The 19,467-nt window shown below is 34.6% G+C and overlaps 1 protein-coding gene across 1 annotated transcript in view; it reads left to right on the top strand.

The window, feature by feature from the left end:
• The first annotated feature begins 11,648 nt into the window (after positions 1 to 11,648).
• LOC145242543 (uncharacterized) overlaps positions 11,649 to 19,467 on the top strand; it is a 51,692-nt gene continuing 43,873 nt past the window's right edge. Inside the window, exon 1 of the mRNA XM_080105629.1 lies at positions 11,649 to 11,772. The gene's annotated coding sequence lies outside the window, so the exon portion shown is untranslated. The remainder of the gene's footprint in view (positions 11,773 to 19,467) is intronic.

Genomic DNA, 19,467 nt, shown 5'->3' with positions numbered 1-19,467 from the left:
AAATCTTCAATAGACATACATTACACCACAGAAGATTTGGATTATTTTCTTGGATTACAGAACCAAGAGGCTTGGAATTTTCTCGAATGAGAACATTTAAGTTAATGGCGCAAGGGGGATAATTTACATACACCCTCTTTTAAAAGGGTTAAGTGTTGACGTGTTTTATTTAAGTTCTTTGACACGCAGTAAGTCCTGACTACACTTATATTCTTATCCCTACTATCCCTTACAATATTGTTAATGGAGTTCTTTGAGAACCACCAGAGAGACTAATTTGGTAGACACTGTTATTGGTGAACATAAAACTGACTATACCTTTCTTTCCCTATTTACCTTCAAATGTATTAAAAAGAAGAAAAAAAATTCTTGTTTATCGTGGTATTCTTTCGTGTTTTTCCTTCTTGTTGTGCAATGGGATAACCTTCATTGGACGTCATGATAAAATTCCCGTTACTCTGCCAAATTAGTTGAATGATACTACATGTCTTCATGGATTAGTAGTATTCGTACCCTGAATGGTCTTTTACTCCGGTCTTTAACTAAGATTTGCGTAATGCCATTTTCGACTCAAAGTTAGGAGTTGTCTCTTTAAATATTTCTCTTTTTCACAAAATTATTTCACACAAAATCTTTAAATAGCACTGATATTATGTTCATCTGGCTGTTGCTGTTTTGTCCCTCTATTTTAGTTTACCCCTTTGCCTTCTTGAGTCGCCATCCTATCTTGTTCAGTTTTGGCAGGCTTTTGAAAAGCTATCTTATCGTTTAAAAAGGGGTCCCTGTTTCTGGTCTTTCTTCCTGAACAAATCGCTATTCTATTGTTTGGTCATTGTTCTGCTTAGATTTAGTGCACTAACATGGCTTCAGTAGATGTCTTGTTGAAGAAAATGAAGTATACCTGGGAGAGAATATTATTGATATTTGAGTCTCTAGGAGACTCAAAGGAAATAGAGGAATCCAAGTAGTCATTGCATGAGACCATAGTTAATGAACAATTGGTGTGTCTGGACCTTCTTGAAGAGAAGTTGGTCGATGCCTACTTCGGAGAAAATATCGAGGATGAGATAGCGGAAGCTTTCAACAAAGGAGAGCACAGTATTTAAAATACAGACTTTACAAAAATTAGCAGGACTTTCTCCTATTAAGTTGAATAGTGACACCGGTCTTAAGTCTTTGAAAAAGGACTAAGGGATTAATTTAACCCCGACAATAGAATGCCCTAAATTTAATGATAAGGATCTAGAATCAAATAAGTTAGCCTTCTTGAGCTTCCATTGGGAGTTCTTGAATTGTGTATCTAATTTAGACAACGATGCCTTGAAGTTGGTAGTTTTAAAGAACCATTTATCCGGGTATGCATTCCAACTGATAAAACATTTATCTGTTTCTGATGAAAATTATTCTGTGGCTATAGATCTACTATGCAAAGAATTTCTAGATGAAAACTGTATAGTAGAGTCTATATTCTCTTCCTAGTTAGACGTGAACTGTCTGTATGGCAGTTCTGCAGTGAAGAAATACTTGAATGATGTGAAAACCCAAGTGTATGAATTGAAAAATTCTTTCCGAATGAATTTTCTAGAGGGTGGTTCACCAGGAAATCGTTTGTTGAGTTTTATCATATTTAACAAGCTCCCTACTTCGTTTAAATCTGAGTTGAGTCATAAATTGGATACTAACAATCCCACCCTTATACCAATTTCGGATAATAGTACCGATATCCTTAGAACTCTGGAGTTTTGTAGGGACGACTCCAAAAATCGTAAGGTGGTGGATTGTTCTAGAAGAAAATCCTATCCTAAGTTTAATCCTCCCTTACAAAATAAGAGGCCCTCTACTTTGGAAAATTTTCCCGTTAGTGCGCCTAAAATTAAATATGGATACTGTTTCTGTCAATCTAATAATCACAGGGCTTGTACATGCAACTCTTATCCTACTTATACCGACAAGTTAAGAAGATGTAAGAATTGAACATTTGTTCTAGGTGTACTAGTACTGTACACATGGATAATGTCTGTCCTTTTAAGGAAAAGGAATCTGAGTTCTGCTGGTCGTGTAATGGGCCTGGGCATCTTAGTGTTACATGTCTTGGATCGATTAAACCTATCATCTCTTCTAATGCAAGCTGGTTGACTAGCGGTTTGTCTCTATTACCTGTAGTTAACATTTCAGTAGATCTGTATGGCAAAGAATTTACATTTACCTGCCTGTTAGATACAGATAGTGAAAAATCTTACTTGTGTAAGGAATTGTTGCATGATTTTTTGATAAGAGACTCCCCTTGAAAAATCGTAAATTTAATGTTAAAACATTCCTAGGTAATGAGACAAAATCTTTAAGGAGATAAATCTCAACGTCAGTTTTCCAGATAAGTCAAGATCAGTGCCTGGAGCTGTCCTTTCAGATTGAAGGACTCAGTAAAATGGCCGCTGACTTGGAAAATCACAATGTAAAGTTGACCACAGATTTTTCTGGCATCAAAGATAACGTTCTTCCAGTGCATGGTCTGGTGGGTATTGATATCATGAAATATATGGGACCCATGCAGATAATTAAATTTAGGGACGGATTTACGTTTGAGTTATCTCAATGAATAATCTTGTTTGGTGACATTGATAACTTTAGACTCTGTCGGTCAGTGCAAAAACAACCAGAGCTGAATTATAGTCGTATTGTGGGAGAATTTTCTTCCTGTGACATCACGCACATCTACTTTGTCATGAATGCGAAGTCCGAATATGTTGATCCTTGGAACTGTTTTGACAAAGCTGCGGTAGAAAGAAACGTCGATAAGATGTTTAGCTTGGAAACCTTAGGTATAATCGACGAAGTAATCAGCGATTACGATAAGGCAAAAATCGAGACATTTCGTTCTTCAATTGAATACCCGGATAACTGTTATTACATTAGTTTGCCTTGGAATTTGGACAAACTTAGCTTAGTTTCTTTTAATTATCAGGTGTCCTTGGCTGTTTTGGATAGAGTTGTGCACAAGTTATCAGGCAGAGGATTGTATATGGATTACTGCCAAGAGTTCTTAGAACAAGAAAAAGAAAGTATTATAGAGAGAATCAATGAATCCCCGATAGACTTTAGTAAATATACATGGATACCTCATCGTCCTGTATTTAAAAATAAGTTACAAAATACGACTAAAATAAGGACTGTCATCAATTGTTCGCTGAAAATGGGAGGGCAGCCATCCCTGAATGATAGTGCATATTCGGGCATGAATCTCTATACTGATATATTAGAGATCTTGTTCAAATTTAGAACAAACCGTTTTATCCTCTTAGCTGACATTAGGAAAACGTTTCTGATGATCAAGCTGAAGAAATAAAAAATGCCCAGTCTGTTAAATCCAAAGTAGCTGATCAGCGGCTTGGTTCTCACCAGTTTTGGCAAATAACAAATAGGATCCTGAACAGAAGTGCGCGTTCTATCCCAACCATTATCAATGGACCAGAAGTCATCTTGTCAGCATCAGACAAGGCCAAACTATTTGCAAAGAACTTTGCAGCTAATTCTACCCTATGCGACGAAGGCCATCAACTCCCCATATTTCCTCCTATAACACAGAACATGCTAGGTAACATACAAATATCTGTGAATGAGGTCGCCAAGCTAATCAAGAACCTTGATTCCAGTAAAGCAACTGGCCATGATGGCATCCCAATTATAGTGTTAAAAAAGCTTCAACCAGAACTTGCTCCCATACTTACAAAACTGTTTAAGCGTTGCCTTAACGAGAAGTGCTTTCTAACTCCCTGGAAGACCTCATTAGTATGCCCTGTACTTAAGAATTCAGGTGATAAGTCATCTCCCTCTCAGTACAAACCAATAAGTCTCCTGTGTGTTATGAGTAAGTTGCTGGAATCCATATTAAATAGAGAAATAGTCAACCACCTCAGACGAAATAACCTTCTTAGTGACACACAATATGGTTTCCGTTCTGCAAGATGTGCTAATGTGGTTATATCTCACAGGATTAGTGAATCTCTTGACAAAGGCTTCCTTTCTAGGGCAATTGCTCTTGACATATCAAAGGCCTTCAACAACTTATGGCATAAGGGCCTACTTCACACGATTTCCAGCTACGGTATAACTGGAAATGTTTTCTCAATCATTAAATCATTTCTCTCCGATAGACTCATAAGAGTATTGGTCGATAGACAAAAATCAGAGGCCTGCAGTATTAATGCTGGAGTCCCTCAAGGGTCAATCCTGGGCCCAACTCTCTTCCTGATCTACATCAATGATCTCCCTAAACACATACTTAAATCATTCGTTGACATCTATGCTGATGACACGACCATCTACGGCAACACATCAAAGGCTGTAAATGACAAAGTTCTCAAGGATTCTCTCTCCTCTGATCTCGAGCGTGTGGTTCAGTGGGGGAAGATGTGGCTGGTTACCTTTAATGCATCCAAAACCAAACTCCTATCCTTACATCATCAACGCTCTGATCCCCATCTGGCATCAATTGTGATGGATGGCTCTCATCTAGGAGAAGCCCCATGTTTTGATAAGCTTCTGGGTTTGTACTTTACTCCTGATCTGAAATGGAACACGTACATCAAGTCTGTTGCCAAGGTCGCTGGAAAGATGGTGGGATCCTTCTATCGCTCCAGAAGATATCTCACTACTGATGCAATTCTCTATCTATATAAAAGCCAAGTACGTCCAAGGATGGAATACTGCTGCCATATCTGGGCAGGAGCTGCTAAAAACAGCCTATCCTGCCTTGACAAAGTACAAAATAGACTTTGTGGCTTAGTGGGGGATGCCCTTTTCTCTTCCCTGTAACCTCTCTCCCACAGAAGAGACGTTGCGAGCCTATCCTTATTTTATCGTTATTTCCATGGCAGGGGCTCGTCTGAACTCCAATCTCTTGTCCCCCCTCGCCAATCTTTCACGAAAAACACCCGTCTAGCTGAATACACTGTGAAAAATTTTCCCCACTCTTTATCTGTGCCTAAATCAAAACGTAGATTCCATGAACAAAGCTTATTTCTTAGAACTACATGCCTGTAGAACTCTGTTCCATCTTCCTGCTTCCCACCTGACTACAACCTGGATGTCTTCAAGTCCAACGTAAACAAATTCCTGATGAACAGCCCCCTTAAGTGAACACTTCATTAAATCTCCACACTAATGTACTGTACTTGCAATAACCCTTATCCCTGAGTAATCAAAGTCTTTGCACTTACAGGTTTCTTTTGTTTTCCCTTTTTCTTTTCTTTTTTTTTTCTTTTGCTGGTATGTTTCATAACTCGACAATGACGCAGTTAATCCAAGATATTTCCTTCGGCGTGGAAAAAGTTCACATAGCCATCTCACGTGTTTTCTTTTTTTGCTCGCACATCTCTTTCGTGAGGGATAAGATATCACATTGTGCATTCGGCACATCCATATCTCTTTCGCATGATGGGAAAAAGCCATTGTCTATTTCGTGAGGAAGTAAATTCATCGCATTCTCTCGCATGACTGGAGATGATCGCGTTGTTCATGCCTCGTGTATCGGTATCTCCTTTTCGCATGAGGGGAAGAGGTCGTCCCCCTCCTCCTCTCACGAGGAGAAAGATCTCTCAACAGGTCGGCGGCCCAAGCCGAAAAGAGCGACTTGCGCTAGTGTCCTGTTAAAAAAAGGGAAAAGGGGAAGTGATAACTCTTCCGGTCTCCTCTCTTCCTCTCTGCTTCACAATCCAGTCTAAAAATAGACTTAACAAAATCTCCAGCCGATAAAGTCTCTACAAGTTTTAAAGGGGTGGGGGGTACATTAGTAGACTCTTGCTCAGTTTCAAAACGACTACTGCACTAGCCTATTTTGTGGGAATCCTGTTTTATTTTATCCCGGTGACGAAATATGAAAAACAACAACGATATATCTTGTCAGCCTAAAATTAAGTATTTAAATTTTGATTTAAATACATAGTCCAATTTAAAGATCATGTCACAATATATATATATATATATATATATATATATATATATATAATGATTAGTTTTTTTGGAAAAAGAATTCCAGCAGAGTGCTCAATTAAAAGGAAAATCCAATTTTTTAAGAGCGTACTTATATTTTGTGTACAGAAAGTTGTTAGTTGAGACAGTTCATTGGTACCGTCGGTTTCAAGCCCGATAATAAGGCCCGTTTAAGGTATCCTTATCGAGCTCTCTTCAGCCAATATTCGTCGACGAATATTGGCTGAAGAGAGCTCGATAAGGATACCTTAAACGGGCCTTATTATCGGGCTTGAAACCGACGGTACCAATGACCTGTCTCAACTAACAACTTTCTGTACACAAAATATATATATATATATATATACTAGACTACCTGTGACCCATTGGGTCAGTATGTTATATCAGCTATGGAATTAATGTATGAGTGTGACACTTGTGACATAAAGAAAATAGTTTTTTGTGGCATAGCACAAACATTTTTATGAAAAAGTATATTAAAATGAAAAAAGAATATAGATAGATTTCTATGAGTCGTTCTGTTTATAATTGTTTATTTTTAAAAAAAAAACAAATTTACAGCCATTGAATTATAAGTGGTTTGCCATACTTATTGGTAAATGTGTACTGAACAGATACCATAATAATTAAAGTTAAATTCAAATTTTGATATATCTCTTAATTTATATGCAAAAAATAACAAAAAAAACAAACAATTGGGACGCTGAATACGTACACAGTAAAACAATACGTTTTATTGTCGCGTTGATTATTTATTTGTAACACACTTAAAAAAACATGTCTTTGGGGTTATTTATGTTGGTAGTGTAGAAGAAAATGCATGAATGTTTTTTAAGAAATGTGTATAAAAAATGGAGAATAAATTAAAAAGAAAGGGAAGGTAATGGTTAAATCGCCATTGTAAAATGCTCTTATGGTTGTCAATGGGTTAAAGTAGATTTATTTGTAAAACAATTGTGTTAAAATAACTTAAATGTAATACAGAAATGAACGATGTAAAAAAAATGCAGAAAGTATTAACAATTGTTTATTTGGATAATTTAAACATGAAAAAAACAAAAACAATTGGGACGCTGAAAACGTTCACAATAAAACAATACGTTTTATTGTCACATTGATTATTTGTTTATGTACGCATACGCAACCAGAAGTCGTAAACCAGATGTTGGGTTACAACACCCGTTACAAGGTCATTTGAGTTTTATTTATATATATATATATATATATATATATATATATATATATATATATATATATATATATATATATATATATATATATATATATATAAAATAAAATAAAATAAACTTTGCGGATTAAGGACTATCCACTTATTAAGTGTTTCCTTTTCAGATTAAATATGTTTTTAACTCTTTTTCAAAGTGTTTTTTAACATGTTTTATTAACTATTTGCTCATATATATATATATATATATATATATATATATATATATATATATATATATATTAGGTTAGTGCAAAAATTAAGTTCTTTTTTTGACGCTCAAATTCGTGTCAAAAAACAACATCATTTTTGCAAGATTTGTTAAGGCATTTATTCAAAAGTTTGGAGAGAACTTGAGCAACCTCAGTGGAGCATTTTTTAATAGTACAGCGGAGATGAGATTAGGTGCACATGCTTTTGAGGTGTCTGGGTTTTTTATGATATCATGCACGTGAGAAGAGGTGATTTTCAGATCATCTAGTCTGGTTTCTGCCCCCCCCCTCAAAAAAAAAATCAGGGAGGGAGTGGTTTGCTGGGTTCAAAGTAGAGTTTGAAGCAAAACGACAGGCAAACATGTTAGCTCTCTCGGTTGCCGTGCAAAAACAACCTGATGATTGTTCTATAATTAGGGTATTGTTGATTGCCCATTATTTACTACACTGTTGTAGATATATATATATATATATATATATATATATATATATATATATATATTTGTTTCACATAAGCATTTATATATCACTACACATTCATGAACATGTTTCAGTCAGCCAATTACAAGCAACTAGACACCTCTTCAGGCGATGCTGCTTATACAGTTGTAGAAACTTTATTATGTAATTATGGTTTCTACCATTCTATAAGCAACATCACCTGAAGATGTCACTAGTTACTTGTAACTGGCTGACCGAAACATGCTCATGAATGTGTAGCGACATATAAATGCTCATGCAAGATAAACAAAAAGTATATTTTGTTGTTCTTTGGTATTGAGCACTCTTGTATGAACTTTGTTAAAAATTCATTGGTTGTTTCATCTCTGGAAAATATTAGCCTGGAATAATAATTATATAAGCGAAGCCCACTATTTATTTGTTTGTGAACATGAGATATTTGCATGCGGGTATTGTGTTCTTTTTTTAAAAAAAGTTCACTTCTTGTAAGTAAAAAAAAAAATACTCGAGTTAAGATCGAAACGAAACCCTAAAGACAGTGAGTCAAGTACGATAACCATTAGACCAGCTTGATACGACTTTAAAAAGTGTTTTCAAACCTACTTATTCTTAACATAAGTAATCCGTCATATGAACGATTCACACATGTGCATTCATGAAACAGTTAGCAAACAGATAAAAATCTGATGATCCCCCCCCACCCCAAGAACCAATTTTTTAATTTTGACCCCATAGCACTCCTTTTTTCAGGATGAACACCAACTAAAAAGTTTTCCACAAGTCTGAAACCCTATATACCAAATTTTAAGTCTGTAGATCAAAAATTCGTTGAGTATATAGGTTGAGAAGTGTTCTCAGACACACATTCTCACTTTTATAGGTATATAGATAAGCCAATGCTTGTGTCCTTAGCAATCACCAAAACAACATGGACAGTGGGATTTGCAAATTACGTTGTTGTAATGACTAAACCTATGCATTCATGACCTGAAATTTCCTTCGCTCCGTTGCAGATATTGATGGTGTGAGAATCTAAGAAAGAGACCTCTTTCTCATGGATGTATGTTGCATCAGAATAGATCGTCATTGTATGCCTTGCAAATGTGCATTGAGAATGGTGGTGGCTATGTTGAAAAATAAATTGCGAAGCACAGAAGATGAAGGAGACAAAAACCATGGCATACAAACATTGGGAGTGCAACAAGTTGAAGGAAGCGGCTTAGATAACCTTGCTAAACCACATGTGTTGACAACAAAACAAAAAAACAATTAACCCCATAACTATGATGGCAAAATTTTGTTCTCAAGCATATGGGAAAGCTTTCCGGAGTATAGGCAAAAAGAATTAGTCTTTTAGTGAATTCTGTAAAAATAAAATATTGCAACCAACATCTTTTTTGCTTTGTTCTAGCCTTTTTCCATCCTAACCATTTAAATTAAGTAAATTAGGGAACGGACATTTGCATTTTGCCAGAACTGTAACATTCCACATGTTTTATACATGTTTTAAGTTGTTAATGCGTAGAAACCCAACACGTTGTAGACTCCATCACAAGGAACATAAGAAAAGAATAACTCAACTCCTTTTCTTCCTTAGTGAAACAACTGATATTTATAGGCATCAGCCACCATACATAACACATCTATCTCTGTCCTTCTCTGATGTGATTCTTGAATACCTCTCGAATACTGCTTCCATCTCTGACGTGATTCCTGGTCTGTGCACATGTTCTTCATTTTATAATCTTTTTCCTTTTATCTGGCTGTGATCTCATCTTGCACCCAGCTTGGTCATTTGCATACAGCTGCCATATATATGTCTGCACTCTGTTAGTGAATAAAATGTGTTTAGGGTAATTTAAAACTTTTTTTTTCTATTGCAGGCGTAATACTAACTTGATTTTAATGCCAATACATTAAACATATCATAATCTTTAAAAAAAATACAATTTTTGACCTATCACTTCAGATAAAGTTACATGGGCTGGAAGACAGCATACTTACCTTATTAAAATACATCTCTAGGAAAGTGTTGCTTAAAGTATATGATAATAATGGAGATATTGCTGTGGGCAGGATAAGAAACTACTGCTGGTACCTGAGGACAGGATCACTGCTACTAGTTGTAGATAAGAAACGAGAGATGAAGATGGCAGTATTGAAATGGCACTATCTTGAAATGGATTAAGAATTTGTTTATTGCAAAGCATGATAATAATGATTCATGGTATTCACCTTTCTCCCACAGTGAAAGGATACGACACAAGGTCGGAAGGTGGGATAAGGGAGCCAGCACCCCTAAAGAAGAGACACTCTGTTCCTGCAAAAATAAATCTGAGTAGACCTGTCTGCATTCGCCGGTGAGGGCATCTCAGACAACGAATGATAAACTTGTTCCTCCCTGAAAGTCAGGGAGAAAGGCCTGAGTGGGTGGACTTCCTCGGGCTAGCCAGAACATTTGTCTCCGTCAGACAGCTAAAAGGTCACCAAAATGGCCCAGTTTCTGTCAGACTGATTGTCGTAGCCGGAACCTCAACTGATGAGCCACTAATTTGATGGTAATAATTCATTGACTGCTAGCGCGGTACCTATTAGATTTGAGTTTCTGTTTAAGACCATGTCTAAGAGGCAGAAATTATAAGAAGAAAATCGTCTGTTCCTTTTCTTTATATTAAAAAGCGACACGTGTGCATTTTAATATTAGCGTGCAAATTTAGAAAGCTATTCTTAATATGAGAGGATAGGAGACTTTATTAACTCTACCTTCCTAAATCTAATTAGTAGTAACACGAATTTTACAAAAAAATTCTCAAAGGTAATAATTTTCTGAAAAAAAAAAAAAAAAAAAAAAATTTTTATTTTCATTTTTATTTTGCATGCAACTGTTCTTGGATTAATACCGGACATTAATAATATATGGATGAGGTGAATTAATGATTAATAAATTTGAAATATTGGATATATGAAGCTTGGTAAAAACTGAGAAATAAAACCCAGAACTTTTCCCTTTGTGTGTGCTGCGGGGAGAACAATAGGTGGAAAACCGGTCCTTTCGGTGAAAAGTCCCAAGAGATAAAAGTTCCAATTAGACTTTCTATGATATATATATATTTTTTTTTTTCGTTAAATATTTATCTAACATAAAATATTATTTTGGAAAACAATTCATATTTCTTGTGAAATTATGGTTTGTTTATTATTTTATGACAAAAGTCATTAATTAGTATATTTGAATTCTTCCCCTTGTTTCGTTCAATGACGAAAAACGTGCTGTTTTTGTCTTTATTCTGCCACTGAACGAGTTGGGTTAATAGGGTTTTTCAAATATTTTAAAACTATTAATTGCTTTATAGTGATTTGAAGCCGATGTTTTATGAGCGTGTTTATTTTTAATGCTCGTGAAATAATAAATCAGTAATTATATTGCATTAAAAAAAAAAAAGAAAGAAAGAAATTCGTATCGACCCGCGCAAAAGTCCGTAATGAATAGTTTTGTTTTGTTTTTTTATATTTTCGCGGTTCTTACGAATCTGATTTTTTCAGAAATAAACTCAAGATAAATTAAATTACTTTATATATACAAAATAGATTTATATACTATGATTATTGACTTTGATTGGTGTTTTCCTTGCTTTTATTTATTTTAATTTTATATGTAGATATATATTTAAAAAAAAAAAAAAAAAAACAAGAAAGAAAGAAAAAAAAAAAAGATTTTTTTTTTTTTTTTACGCTAATTTTCTTTCCTGCCCGCTGTTTCTCTCGTCACTCACTTTACGCGTTGTTTATTGGGAAAAGGGAGTTCATATTTTTTTAAGTGGGGGACCAAAAATTAAAAACAAAAATTGGCCTAAAATCGTCAGAATAAATGATAATAATAGTAAGGTAAGTAAACTTTTATTTACTTATTTGACACTTTTATTTAAAAGTTGCATGAATCGAATAAGTTTTTTTGTTTGTTTGGAAGGCGCATTTTAGGAACTCTGCATTATTATTTCATTAAAAATATATACATATATAATTATTTATTTTAATACTTTTATTTACATCACTTTAAGTATTAATGTTTATTTTAAACACCGCTAAGAATTGTTTACTTTTAATTTTAGTGTTATGTTTTTAAAAAGGTGTTCTTAATTTTTTATTTTTAAACATTTAATATGCCTCCGTTTAAATGCGTTTTGTTTACTTTAATAAAAAAAGGTGCTTATATGTTTTAAAATAAAATTTTGTGAAAGAAAAATTCAATTAATATGTTGCATCTACATATTTTTCTCTTAATTGAAACAATAAGTTTATTATTTAAATAAATCGTTAAGATTTTGTATTTAATTATTTTTCAAGTACATTAACTCTTTAAGATCGTCAAATTTCTAAGATGTGTGTTGTAAATAATGAGTTTCTACAAAAAGAAAGAAAGATAAGCAAAACAAAATGAATTTTATTTATATTAAAATTCAAAACCCCCAACAGATCCCTAAATTCGAACCCTTTTTTTTTCAGCGCTGAAAAACGGGAGAATGTCTGATTTTAAAACCGTTTGTGAATTTACGACTTTCTTTAAAATCTAATTTAAAATGTTCTAGCGATTATTGAACAAATAAACAAAAAACAGAAAAAAAAAAGTTATTAAATTTCTAAGGGAAGGAAAATAATCTAAAAACTAATGTCTTGTTCATCATCGAGTTGTTTTTCCATATGAATCATCATAAAATCCGTTTCATTCCATCTTTTTTGCATTACTCCAAATTTCGGGATCCCTTTTTTTGTTTTTTTCCGAAATGTCCTTTTTTTTTAATTTTTTTTTTTTTGCGTGTTATCCCCCCCCCCCCAACAATTTATAACTTTTGATCGAAAATTTATTTTATTTTGAAAATAAATAAGCTAAGTCGAAAAAAAAATGTTTATTTTTTCTTTTTTTTTCCGATAAAAATGAATCAATGAGTTTAACATTTTAAAAGCATAAAATCGTTCGCAATCGATAGTTCAAACATAAAAAATAAAATTGATCTATAAAAAAAAACTCAAAAAAAGCGAATATATCGAGAATATTATTACTGTTATATTTTTATTTTAAAATAATTTCTTGTATAAAAGAAACGGAATTATCTGAAAGTTCGTTATTTTCCATCGGAAATGGAATGATGCTGACCCATATTTCCGATCCTTAAACAATCACGAATCTCTTACAAACTGAAGCTGAGTTGGTTATCAGTTTTGGGACGTCATCCCCCAGGCATTATCTCCTCATTCGGGAGGAGATTGGTTTATCTCATCTGAACCCCTTCCCACCGGGGAATCCCGACAGGTCTGATCAAGATAAATTTTACACTGATCCAAAGTGCCCCCCCCCCTTTTTTTTTTAGGGGAAGGGATGATCTGGATTCCCCAGTTGGGGGAGGGTAAAACTGATTTCCCCACTATAAATCGACCTCATGTCTAATTTTCCTCGCAGCGGGATGCAAGTTAAAGTAAACTGAAGCTGAAAGCAAATATTTATTTACTCTCGTTTGACACGAGGTCTGTCAATATGCAATAAACTAACCACAACAAGGATAGGGTAATAACTGAGAGACAAAACACGACCATGCTTGGTGTTTGTTTACATTGGTGATGATTTTTTTAAGCGTTTGTGCACTTTTGCCACCGCGCTACTTTTAAATAGTTTTATCAGGTTAAATTCAAGCTTCACAATATCTTTTTTTTTTTTTTAATTGTTAGATGGAAGCACAGAATAGTTACAAAACACCCTCCCCTCTCCATGTCAAGAATGGCTTTCTAAATATTATTTCAGCACGGTGGCAAAAGTGCGCAAGTACCCTTTTTTTTTTTTTTTTTTTTAATAAACGCATTTCAGATGAAAACATTACGTATTTACGTGTCATGTTGAAATTAGTATAAATTCCAAAAATTGCGAATAATGATCAAGTAGAAAAAATAATTACAAGTAAAATTAAAATTTATCGATCGAATTATAGAGTTTTAAAGTCGTGCCGTGCGTGCACACTGCAACTGCACATCTACTACTGGGTCATTTTTTTGTGTAATTTATACTAATTTCGCCGTGACACTTAAGTACGTAATAATGTTTTCACCTGAAATGCGTTGGTTTAAAAGATCACCGGTGTAAATAAGCACTCCAGACCATATATAAGTTATGCCATTTATTTAGTCCGAACGCTTTCGAACATTATGACTATTAATGAAAAAGCCATGCTTGCGTTCACGTGACTAAACACACCTCCCAGACCATGTGTGTGTGTGTGTTTTTAAACACATTTTAATCGTTTAAAGAGATTTTTTAAAAAGTTTAATTGACCAGAATCATTCTACCGTAAAAAAATAAAAAATAAAAGCGTTTCTTTTTTCGACATGGAAAAGAGAAAGAAAGACAGATCATTTTTTGTTAAGGTTACAAAGTGCATTTGCATTTTAAGAACTAGAAATGATGTTAAAAATAGAAACAGTCCCATACCTAAAATTTCCCCTCAACATCTTTAAAAGAGCTTGTACCCCAGTCGGCAGTCCCCAATATTAAAAAAAAAAAAAAAGAATGAACTTATTTATATATTATTTTGAAAATTGGGTGCTAATGCAGAGAGTGATCCGCGCTATTTTTTAAATCATATTTCCACATTTAATTAAAGTTTTATATGTTTGTTTTTTTATTCAATTGTAAGGTTAAAGTACAGAATAGGTACAAAACACCTCCCCTCCCCTCCCCATGTTAAGGATGGCCTTTTAAATAATAACGTTATTATTTCAGCACGGATCACTCTCTGCATGAGTACCGAAAATTGTTTAATAAAATTCTAATTTACTTATATGGTGAGAATTTAACTTTAATTTCAATGAAATTATTTCATCATTTAATCGGTAAATTTTTTACGACGTGCCCCTGCCCTGCCCCTGCCCCACTGTATTATAAACACTCCAATCTCTCCATGTTAAGAACGGCTTTCGGAATAGACATCCTTAACCTCGAAAGCCGTTCTTAACACGAGGAGGTTGGGGAGGGGGTTATTCCGAAAGCCGTTCTTAACATTACTACGCTGAGGCATTCGTAAAAAATACCATTTAATCTCTGGAGACCATTGATTATTATTTTATTTTATTTTTTTCCACTAAAAATATTTTGTACTTATGCAGATTACGAACCGTGCTGAAATAATACCGTTATTATTTAGAAACCTGTTCTTATTATGAGAGCGTTTTATAACTATGCTATACTTTCACCTAACAATTTAATAAACAAAAAGATACCGTATAGATTGAAGTTGGCTTAAAATCCTATCGTAAAAAAAAAGAAGCAATATTCTGTTTAAGAACCAAATATTTTTACTTGTTTAAAATTTTTGTACTTTTGCAGAATTTGAACCAAATTTTCGTGACCCTGAACTAAGTTTTTGGTTCAGTTCGGGAAAAGTCGGTTTGATTCGATTCGATTCAAATTCTGTAGCAGCACCATTATTTTATTTTTATTACACTCACAGATACGAAAACAATGTGTTATGTAAACAATATTGAATTTTTGATTTGAAAGAAGGATACTAGTTCATATGGAAAATTGATTTATATTCAACAATTGAAATAGACAAAATATTTCCCTTTTTTTTCTTTTTCTTTTTTTTTCTTAACATGGAGGTCACCACTTATCAAGGCCCAGAAGCCACTCGGGGATAAGGGTTATTGTGTGCACAATAATCAATGGGATAGTATCGTAGTAATAGTTAGTATTGGAGATTTGATAAAGTGTCATTACTTAAGGGGGTGGTTCATCAAGAATTTGTTTGTGTTGGACTTGAAGACATCCAAGTTGAAATCGGGAGGGAAACAGGCAAGCAGCACTGCAGCAGTGTTCCACAGGCGTGCAGTTCTAAGAAAGAAGCTTTGTTCATGGAATCTGCGTTTTGATTTAGGAACAGATAAAGAGTGGGGAAAATTATTGACAGTGGTTTCAGCTTGTCGGGTGTTTTTCGTGAAAGATTGGCGAGGGGGGGGGACCAGAGAATGGAGCTCAGACGAGCACTTGCCATGGAAATAACGATAAAACAGAGACAGGCTTGCAACGTCTCTTCTGTGGGAGAGAAGTTGCAGGAAAGAGAAAAGGGCATCCACCACCAAGCCACGGAGTCTATTTTGTACTCTGTCAAGGCAGGATAGGCTGTTTTTTGCAGCTCCTGCCCAGATGTGGACGTACTTGGCTTTTATATAGATAGAGAATTGCATCATTAGTGAGATATCTTCTGGAGCGGTAGAAGGATCCCACCATTTTCCCAGCTACCTTGGTCACAGACTTGGTGTATGTGTTCCATTTCAGATCAGGAGTAAAAGTCAAACCCAGAAGCTTATCAAAACATGGAGCCTCCCCTAGTGAGAGCCATTCATTTCAATTGATGCCAGATGGGAATCAGAGCGTTTATGATGTAATGATAGGAGCTTGGTCTTAGATGCATTAAAAGTAACCAGCTACCTCTTCCCCCACTCTGCCACGCACTCAAGATCTGAGGAGAGAGAATCAGAGAGAACATTGTCATTTACGGCCTTTGATGTGTTGCCATAGATAGTTGTGTCATCAGCATAGGTGTCAACGAATGATTTTAGTATGTGTTTTGGGAGATCATTGATGTAGATCAAGAAGAGAGTTGGGCCCAGGATTGACCCCTGAGAGACTCCAGCATTAATACTGTGGGCCTCTGATTTCTGCCCATCAACCACTACTCTTATGAGCCTATCAGAGAGAAATGATTTAATGAGTGAGAAAACATTTCCAGTTATACCGTAGCTGGAAATCGTGTGAAGTAGGCCTTTATGCCATACCTTATCGAAGGCCTTTGATATGTCAAGAGCAATTGCCCTAATTGAACCAGAAATCAAAAAAAAAAAAAACCCATTCCAAATTTAAGGTAAATTTTTACTTTGTTTCCACCTTAACAAGCATCCTTAAAATCACAACTTTTAAGTTTTCGGATATGTTGAAAACGAATATTGCATTTAAATTTGGTGCAAACAAGTAATTTGTTCGGATATTAAGCAATGTAGTTTCTCATGTTATCACTGGTGGCCATTTTGTATGCATGATGTTTTTGACGCTTAATATCCAGAAAAACTATGTGTTTGCGCCAAATTTAAATGTGATATTCGTTTTCAGCATACCCGAAAACCTTTAAAAGTCGTCATTTTAAAGGTAATTGTTAAAGTGGAAAGAAAGTAAAAATTTACCATAAATAATAATGATAATAAAGTTGCTTTGTTTGGTTTAAAGTGTGAAAAATTTAATCTCACACAAAACTAGAATTAACTGGCAGAGAAGAAATTGACACAACGAATTAAAGGCAAACTTACCCGGTATTATAAAACCAGTCGTCTTTCTTCTAAGTTGCAAAATCATTGCATCATTTTGTATCTCGGATGAGTCTGGTAAGTGATGCTTCATAAGAAGTGTTAGTTAAATCTCTACTGAGTAGAGTTTGAAAGTTCTTGGTAAAAGATCCATTTAATTATGATTCCAATAGAGTAGGCGGTTAGTTCTGTTGAATAGTTAATTATGATATCAACAATATTAGCTGATTTAAAGGAGACTATATTACATCAAGGGATGAAACCTAATTAGTTGGGTAGAAGTCTCTCAGAGGAGAGAAAAAAGGGCCCCAATCGCCCTTAAATTAAATAGTCCATAAATTCAAGGAGGAGAGATGCAAATCTGGTCCATCCTCTAGAAAATATATGCATGAGCTAAAGTTTTTCGGCCATTATATTGGCATAGCACAAGTAATTGTTGTGCCATATCTTTAGGAATTTTTCAATATATCTACACTTGTGCCCGATATTATTCATACCCCTCGGATCTTTGAGATTTCTATAAGAATATTGCTCAAACCAGAAGGTAGACAATATTAAAGGGATTTCAGACAATAAATCAAGCATAGGCATTTAATTTAAACTCAACAAATAAATAAATTATGCAAGTTTGAAACATTATACAAAGAAAAACAATAATGGCACTAGTTCAAAATTATTCATACCTCTCTTACTAATAGTCAATAGCATGCCCTTTATTCTTAATAACTGCCTGTAACCGTTTTGGATATTTATCAACAAGGTTTTTACAAGCATCAACACTGATTTTTGACCATTCTTCAATGCAGTAGTTCTCCAAATCCCTCAAATTTCTAGGTTTCTGCTTTTTAACCTCAGTTTTCAATATGTGCCAGAGGTTTTCGATAGGGTTCAGGTCGGGACTCTGGCAAGGCCATTCCAAAACATTAATTTGATTATCCTCAAACCATTTCTTGACTATTTTGGCAGTATGTTTTGGATCATTATCCTGTTGAAGGACCCAGTTTGGTCCTAAATGGAGATTCTCCACATCCTGTCTAATGTTTTTCTGGAGTATCTCCAAATATTGCTCCTTCTTCATGGTTCCATCTATCTTGACCAAACTACCTGGACCACTAGCCGAAAAGGAGCCCCAAAACATTAGGCTACCACCACCATGTTTCATCGTGGGTATGGTGTTCTTTGGGTTGTAAGCTTCTCCTTTCTTCCTCCAAACGTAAGAAGCATCCATATGGCCAAACAATTCAATTTTTGTTTCGTCAGTCCACAAAATACTTGAGAAAACGGACTCTGGAGAATTCACATGGGTCCTAGCAAACTTTAGACGTGCTGCAAGGTGTTTTCCGGTGTGCAATGGAGTCCTTCTTGGTTTTCTTCCTTTCAGACCATTTTCATGCAGAGTCCTTTGCAATGTTTGCCTTGATATTGTTATGCCAGAAGACTCCAGATTTTCTAAAATGTCCTTAGTAGTGGTGGTTGGATTTGCATTAACACTTCTTACAATATTCCTGGTGGCTCTAGCAGACAGTTTCCTTTTCCTTCCTCTACCAATCAAGTTGTTTGTTGTGTGGTGGCTCTGGAATTTTTTGATGATGCTCTGTACTGTTGCTGTAGGGACCTCAAATTTCTTGGAAATTGACTTGTAACCTAAACCATCCTTATGTGAATTCGCAATTTTAGTCCTAAGATCATTACTAAGCTCTTTTTTCTTCCCCATTCTAATAATTTTTATTCTTTTATTGGTTTTCAGTTGATATGATTTTAATTTCTGAAAAATGCAAAAAACGAAATGAAATTAATCAAAGGTTGTATAAAAGCATTCAAAATAAGAATCAAACAGGAAACAAACAGTCAGAAATTCGATTAATACTGAAAAAATAAGGGGGTATGATTATTTTTGAACATTGCAGATTTTATAAATAGCTGTATATTTCTTTTATTACAAGTATCCCGAGATTTTAAAATGATGAAAATGATCAGAAGAGGTTTATTAAGAATATGTATCAATATGGACGTAAACAATAAATTCTTACAAAGTTACACATAATAAACTCAATTTTCAAGGTGGGGTATGAATAATATCGGGCACAAGTGTATGTCTCAATTCCAGAGACTGCAAAAGTTTAGCACGACTGAGAGGATCAGGACACAAATCGTCTGATCCATAATTATTTATCAACAAACAAGGATTGGTAGTATTTGCGACCCAGTTTGTAGAAAATGATTAGGGGTTAAAATATT

This window comes from Euprymna scolopes, chromosome 21 (genome assembly GCF_053919585.1).
Source record: "Euprymna scolopes isolate OS-2025 chromosome 21, ASM5391958v1, whole genome shotgun sequence".
In the NCBI taxonomy this organism is placed as follows: domain Eukaryota; kingdom Metazoa; phylum Mollusca; class Cephalopoda; order Sepiida; family Sepiolidae; genus Euprymna; species Euprymna scolopes.
The sequence above is the reverse complement of the archived record's forward strand: the minus strand, read 5'-3'. Positions and strand labels throughout refer to the sequence as shown.